Raw genomic sequence first — 8,482 nt, forward strand, 5'->3', positions numbered from 1 at the left:
TTTATTTATAGTTTTGAGATAATCCTCATCATGTAATAAAGAATTATTGAATTTCCAAAGTCCTCTTCCTCTCTTAAATTCATTAAATTTTATTGTAATAGTAGGTATAGAATGATCAGATCTGTAACCAGTTTCAATACTAGAGTTCTGTATATTACTTAACATATTTTCTGATACCAGAAAAAAATCTAAACGTGCCTGTTTAATAGGATTATTTCTCCTCCATGTATATCTCTTATAATCTGGATGTTGCTCTCTAAAAATATCTACTAGACTGAATTCATCTATAAGTTCAATTACTTTATCTCTAGCTTTAGGATTATTTATTTGTTTATAACTCTTATCATAATCACATAATCTTGAAGATTTGACAAGCAATGATAAATACCGATACAATTTCTGTTTTTGTATCATACCAAAACACTTTATTATATTACGCATCTTTTAAAGTTATGTGCAGCAGTAATAACTCATGAATATGTATTCTGCCAAAGTAATCTTTCCTCTGGAGAGCTACTTAAGGAGGCTCCCCCCTTTCGCAATTAGCCAGCAGAATTCAATGAAAGTTTCACATGATGGTTATGTCACTATATAGAGATGATTTTATGAAAATCTAAGCATTCCGATAAACTGGTTTTTTTTTGTCAATTTCAACACTTTCACAATTTTTTGAGCATGTGGCATTATTCAAAACAATTACGAAAATAAAATAATGAAAAGAAACATTGTTAATCAACCCTACAGTTATTTTATTTATCATAAAATATCTACAAAATATTACAAAAAGCGTTTTTTATTGAAATTGTATTGATAAAAGCTACTAACTACAATCTAAGAGCAAACAGGACACATAGTTTCATACAAAAAGAGTGAAAAATTGAACCAAATACACACAAAGTCTTTATTATTCATTTATTTTACATTTTACAATGATTTTGATCCTGATGAGAGTTGTCTACCTTGAAAAAAGTCGGAACTTTTTGCAGAGGGATAGAATTTATACAATGACACTTATTTTATTTACTATACCAAAAACGACGGAAATAAATTAAATTACTATATTCAATTGTCAATTTACTGTTCTTTTATGGAACCTTCTATGTCAGGTACATATGTAACCGTAGGCTATCGCATGGTATGCCGTATTACGTGCACGCACATGCACTTGCATTTTATAGGGATCCTGATATTTTACAAACCACTATTTTCACAGAGTATTGTTATTGCATTTGTGAACCGATTTATCTGACAGAACGTAACTCGCTGCTCGACAACAAAAGTCGTAGCGACCAAGAGCTTGTGAACTACTGTTAGCACGTGATACGTACAGGTGAGGTCGGTAAACAAAACACATCAGTCTGCATTACATGCGCCTCATATATATACGACCTTCTGATCGTATGTCAGTGTTTTCCTGTGAGTTAATTAATATCTTTGTATCATAAGCTTTATTTCTGAAGTACGTGTAATTGCACATGATTTCCAAGTTATTAGTAAGTCTCGATATCGGGTGTTGACATATCATCGTCACGCACGTGTACTTTTGTTTCCCGGTGTTACTATAATTTACACTACGGTAACGGAATGCCCGATACGCAATACGGAAATGACGACACGAAAATACGACAAGAAAAACATGTGTATTACGAAGGGTGGAAAGTCCTTAATACTAAAACTATTATACACTTTATTATACCTCCCGCAACGAAGTTAGGGGTGGGGTGTGGGGGTATACTGGAATCAGCTTGTCTATCCGTCTATCTGTCCGTAGAAAAAGTTTGTCCGGACAACTCCTCCTTAAGTAATGGACAAATTTCAACGAAAGTTTCCAATTATGATACCTAACATCTGAAGTTGTGCACCCAGGTATTATTTTTTCATTCTGACCCGTTTTTTAACAAAGTTATGACCCTCTGTTGAAAAATCTTTGTCTGGACATGTCCTCAAAACTTAAGGGGTCATTTCAACGAAAGTTTTCAGATATGGTAACTACTATCTGATGGTGTGCATCCCGATATTCCTTTGTCAATCTAACCCTTTTTTACGGAGTAATGGCACTTTGTTGAAAACTACTTGTCCAGACAACTCCTCCAAAACTATGGAGCCGATTTCAACGAAAGTTTACAGATATGGTAACTGCCCCTGACATTGTGCATCCAAGTAGTATGTTTATATTCTGATCCTTTAAAAAGGAGTTGTGGCCCTTTGTTGAATAAAACCTCTGTCTGCCTCATAAACTTCTCGGCCGATTTCATCGAATGTTTACAGATATGGTAATTACCCCTGATGTCGTGCATCAGGGTTCGTGCATCAGGATGGTATTTTTTTCATTTCGACCCTTTTTAATGAGTTATGGCCCTTTGTTAAAAGTCTTTATCTTGACAACTCTTCCTTAACTACTAGGACGATTTCAGCAAAACTGGTTATCTGGCCTAACAAGATTGGTATGAAAGTATGTTTTAGCATGGGGAGGAAGTACAAGAAGTATGTCAGTGACATATATACTTAAATATATACTGTTGGGAGACTATGGATTGCTTTGCAATGCTTTGTCTTAGTTAGCCTTTAGCTTACAGTTCTGGTTTATATAGGAGCGAGGGTACTAGCTATTCTTTGGCTTACAGTTCTAGTTTTTTTGTGGTGTTTTTTTTTGCCTATTGTCCATTAATTAAACAAAATATGGAGGAGAATTACACTATTTTATATCGTTAATTCTAAACAAATAAAGCAAAGAATGATATCCTTCTCTGACTCCCCATACAAAAAAATATATTTCAGCACATTTAATTTTTGTGACCTTGAACGAAGGTCAAGGTCATCAACGTTTACAACACTTAAACTTATATTCACATGAACAACCTACTTGCCAAACATTAAGACCCAATGATCTTTAGTCAGGAAGAAACACAAGTTAAAGGAAATGTGGAAAGAACGCGATGCTTTTTTCTTTTTTGGAACCAAAAATGTTATATGACAAAACCGGTTGTCATTTTTTGAAATTCCTGATGCTGAAAGATATAATTAGTAGCCGACTTTTCAGAAAGTAAGAAAAATAGACTAGTTTTAGTCTATATAAATTTATGTGTCAAAAACTGAAAATTTTCTCATTAGAAATGAAATTTAACACACTTTTCTGCTTAATCTTCAATAAAATGACAATTCTTTCTTGAAATAGTCTAATATTCTGTATGAAAATAACAGTTTGAATATATTGCAATGATGATATAATTTTATAGCAATTGTGTCATTTAAATGCTCTAGGAGGAATTGTATTACCACACCTTTAGCACCTACACTGGTGTAAGTCAATGAGGTCCCATTTATTATCAAATGAGTTCTGAAACTAACTGTTCCTGATTTAAGCTTCATATATATATACCTTTTTAGCTAACCTGATCCGAAGGACCATGGTGAGCTTATGCCATACCGAAGCGTCCGTCATCCGTCGTCCAACGTCCGTCCGTCAACTTTTCCTTTAAAACGCTACTAGTCCTGAACGGCCAAGTAGATTTTGACTAAATTTGGTTTGGAGCATCCTTAGGCCAAGGGGACTCAATTTTGTATAAACGGTGGGTGTGGTCCCCCTGGGGGCAGAGAGGCGGGCCCAAAGGAGAAATAGAGGGAAAACCTTTAAAATCCCTCTTCTACCGTAGGGATTAAGGGATTTTTATCCTAATTTAGTCTGGAGCATCCTTGGGCTCAGGGAACTTAATTTTGTGTAAATGGTGGGTCTGGCCCCCTGGGGACTGAGGGGCGGGCCCAATAGGAGAAACATAGCAAATGATTCTTTAAAGTCCTTCTTCTTCTGTAGGAATGAAAGGATTTGTTCCATATTTGGTCAGAAGCATCCTTGGGGGAAGCGGAACAAATTCTGTATACATGGTGGGTCTGGCCCCCGGGGGCTGAGTGGCGGGGCCCAATAGGGGAAATCTAGCAAATTCTTTAAAATCCTTCTTCTTCTGTAGGAATGAAAGGATGTGTTCCATATTTGGTCTAAAGCCTCCTTGGGTGAAGGGGAACCAATTTTGTATAAACCGTGGGTGTGGTCCCCAGGGGCCTGAGGGGCAGGGCCCAATAGGCGAAGCATAGCAAATTATTCTTTAAAATCCTTCTCCTTCTGTAGGAATGAAAGGATTTGGTCCATATTTGGTTGAGCATTCTTGGGTAAAGGGAAACTAATTTTGTATAAACGGTGGGTGTGGCGCCCCTGGGACCTGAGGGGCGGGGCCATATAGGGGAAATAGAGGTAAAACATTTATAACCCTTCTTCTACCATAGGGATTCGGGGATTTTATCCTAATTTAGTCTGGAGTATCCTTGGGCAAAAGGGACTCAATTTCGTGTAAACAGCGAGTGTGGCCCTCCTGGGGGCAGAAGGTCGGAAGCCAATAAGGGAAACAAAACAAATTCTTCAAATACATGTACCTTCTTCTTCTGTACGAATGACAGGATTTTGTCCAAACTTGGTATGAAGTATCCTTGGGTAAAGGGGAACCAATTTTGTATAAACGGTGTGTCTAACTCCCCTGGAGGCAGAGAGGCGGGGCCCAATAGGGGAAATATGGGTAAAACCTTTAAAATCCTTCTTTTACCATAGGGATTAAAGAATTATGCCATGGCATAAGTTCACCGGTCCTTCGGACCAGGTGACCTAAAAAAACTTCTTAAAACACATTCATGATTCGTCGTAATATATATTTGATATTAGAAAATATGTAAGCAGCTTGGTTTTATATCACTTAGTATGTATGACTAAGATATAGAGTAAAATGATTAAAAATTAATTTTCTTTCAAACTGGAGTTAAAACAATGCTTATATCAAAATCCATCCTCGATATCCAGGGGTTACCCTCACCTACACTCTCTACACTGTATACGTAGAGAGCGTAGGTGAGCGTAACCCCTGGATATCGAGGATGATCAAAATCATGATAAAATGAATTATTATACCAAAGTCAGTAATGAGTCTGTAAAACAGATTACCAAGATAGGCAATGTCTTTCTGGTGCACAAAGATTTGAATGAAGCATATTTTATTGTTATGTACGGAAGTGTATGACCGCCATTATTAAACTGCATACGAATGGTCGCACTTAGCTTCATAAATACATGCATACACATAATATATTTAACAGTTTAAACTTCCATTGATTTTACAATCAATCTTTAGGGATATATCCATCTTTAAACATGTACATTTCCCGATATATTGTAAAATCAATCGAAGTTTAAGCAACTAATTTATCTCTTTTTATAATAAGATAGTGAAATCACTTATATACGAATGTCGCTGAAAAAGTCATGGCGTCCATGCAATACCATAATTAAGCAATGTACCAAATCAAAATATATCTACGTTTGAAGTTATTTCGTCTGCTGTGGCCAATACGTAATCAGTGGAGAAGTCTTGGTGTTTAGCGTAATTTCTAGAAATAACTTTATGAAACTGATGTTGTTGATAATGTCTCTATATCAAGCATTTCTGTTTGAGTGGCCATTTCACACAGAGGTCCAATCTACATGTATAAATAAATGGAATACCATTCGCAGGATCTAGTTAATAGACCAATATCAATGGTCAGTTTTATACTCAATCCGCTTTAAGCGTTGGACACCTACCTAAATGACCATGACTAATGAGGTTTTCGTTAGAACTGACCAGGGACGTATAGTGAAGTATATACTGTTCCTAAACTGACCAATGCCAGTCTTTCATTGTAGGCCACCTGTAAACGTGTGTTTAAATCGACCTAATCCCCTGTTAAACGATTGTACAACTTAATACTTAACGTATGCTTTCAAATCCCAAAAAAATAATCTGATTATATTCTAGTTAAAAATCAACTGCATGATTCATAGCTATATAACAACAGTAAGATAACAAACACATGTCGGGTTGTTTAATGAATCTTTTTCTTCCGGAAAAAAATGAGATCAGAAGTTTTGAGTTGGTGTTTCGGACAATTGGGTACACATGATCGTGAATCGATTTGCTAATAGGCGGCGGGAGGGCAGCAACCGGCCATCGTCGCTAGGGACGCGTCACAAGAGGTCCCGGTGTAAGTCACCATGGTAACCATGGTGGTGTGTGTCCTGACTTAAAACTGACTTGTTTAAATGTTTGTGGCATTAAGTCCAAGTTGCTTTTGCCTGAGTTTATTGATATGATTACATCTCATGATATTCTTGTTTTTGTCGAAACTAAAATTGACAATTTTGATATTCTGGAAATGCCTGAAAATTATTCATATTTCGTACAATTACTAGAAAGACAATTAAAAAAATAATGTGTGAATTTCACACATCAAACTGTAAACTTTTGTATACATATAGATATTACTGATCATTTGCTAAACCTAACATAGTTATATTGCATAATGAGTGTGGTTACAGCTTGCTTATCATGGTTTGTTTGTTATCTGTCTATTACAGTATTGTATGATGGGATTGTAACACTGTCTATTATACCTTTGTAATATTATATGGTATGATGAGTATTATAGTCACTATTATGCCATGGTATGATTGCACTGTATGGTGTGGTATACTATCTATAATATATATATCATGGAGTGCGAGTAATATATGTGTTATACTGTAATAATATTATTGTAGGATTGTACTGTAAGATGGATGCAACAGTGCCTGCCATACCACAGTGTGAACGCACGGTATGAGTGAATGTAATGCTATGTATTATACCATCGTAATAGTATTGTAAAATGAGTGTAATAATGTATATCACAGTGTATGATGAGTGTCATTGTATGATCAGTGCGTTATACTGTCTATTATAATACGGTATGCTAGTACAGTGTAATATTGTGTTTATCATTGTATAAGGAGTGTAATAGTTTCCACTATATTATTGTACGCTAGTATAGTAAGATGAGTGCTTTACGGTCAACCATATCATTGTTATATTGTACTTTATGATGACCTCTTGTAGTGTGCCTGAGTGATAATAAAAATCTCTGAAATCTCTGAAATCTCTGCATACTTACAGAGACGTGTACAATGTATATTACGTAATATATACGTCTCTGATACATATGCACCCAGGTAACACAGTACTGCACGCTATTGCTAAATGATGTATCTGTCAATCTATCTTCAAGCCCGAAAATCCTCTGGCCCTAACACCAGACTTCTCGTCCAGAGGAAACTCGAGCTATCTATCTTCGTCAAATTGATCTTCAATTCAGTTCATTTTATTCTGTAAAGCCTTAAGGCTTATGAGATGCATGACATGTCACGTGATAAATGTATTTGTATGTTCTTATCTCCGATCACAGAATTTAACCATACATTTTTTAAGAGATAAAAAAAAAAAAAACAAAAAAACGGACTGACATGAATTGCTTGACTATTGAAAAGATTATCATGTTTTTCCGTAGATCCTCTAGTTGGTTAACTAATTGTATACATTCTCATCAGATGTATATGAAGTGCATAACAAATGGGAAAATAAAAATATGAATGATAAACTGCCAGAATAAGATGTATAGGAAAGCAAACAAAGGGCACAACTCTTCAAGTTCGTGAAAATCCAACCCCTGAATTTCTGCTATTTTTAGGTAGCTTCTACACCAAAGTCAAATAACTTTAGCTACTTCAACTTCTGACAGGTCAATGACCCTTGATGAGACTTATTTATCTGTCAAAGATCAGACCAAAAAATACTGCAGTACAATTTTATGTCAACTTATGTATTAGTGGATTTGAACACCACTGTAAATATGAATGTTGAACAGCAATATTTTAACATTTGAGCGAACACATATATTTTCTTTTACAATCCTTTTAATCACAGGTTTAGGGAATGAAGGGTTTAAATGTTGTTTGTTGATGTTTAGTGGATCCAGGGACGTATACTATATACTGTCCCTGGTGGATCGAAGAGATACATGTATAACCTTTTTTTTTAAACACAGTATTCTAAAAGATATGATTAAGGTTTCAGACTATTTTCAGTTATCAGCATCTTTTGAGGAAACTCCATGTTTTGTAGCAGAAAAATGTCAACACATAATGTGAAGTGTATAGTGCAGTGGATATAGAAAGCTCAATTCCTGCTATTTATTTGTAGTAAAGTTGTCAAAGAATCAGATATTTGGCAGACATATAATAACATATGACTTAAACAGTTTTGATTTGTGTAACAATTACATTGAAGTTATTCGACTTCTGTTTGCTTTGAAATATTCTGTATAATAAAATAAATATTACGGAAATGTGATTTGCATCTGTTTAAAACGTACCTTGCAGAGACTGGAAGCCGAATAAAAATAATTCGTAATGTCACTTTGCCTATTTAAGATTCATCAATGGTACATTGTACTAAAGGTATAAGGAAGAAAGAAAAAAACATGTCTTAATAGTTTAGAAAAAAAACCGATAGGGGAAAGGCGCCTATAAGACCATGAAAAACAAAAATTCCGGTTCCGGTATGGCGATGAGCGGTCGATTCAAACGTTGCTA

General features: G+C 35.3%; 1 protein-coding gene across 1 annotated transcript in view; it reads right to left on the minus strand.

Moving 5' to 3' along the window:
• Positions 1–5,487, minus strand: part of LOC110454855 — a 14,428-nt gene extending 8,941 nt beyond the window's left edge. The window contains exon 1 of the mRNA XM_021504603.1: positions 5,358–5,487. The gene's annotated coding sequence lies outside the window, so the exon portion shown is untranslated. The remainder of the gene's footprint in view (positions 1–5,357) is intronic.
• Between the last annotated feature and the right edge of the window lie 2,995 nt (positions 5,488–8,482).

The sequence above is a fragment of the Mizuhopecten yessoensis genome, unplaced genomic scaffold, assembly GCF_002113885.1.
Source record: "Mizuhopecten yessoensis strain PY_sf001 unplaced genomic scaffold, ASM211388v2 scaffold8071, whole genome shotgun sequence".
In the NCBI taxonomy this organism is placed as follows: Eukaryota; Metazoa; Mollusca; class Bivalvia; order Pectinida; family Pectinidae; genus Mizuhopecten; species Mizuhopecten yessoensis.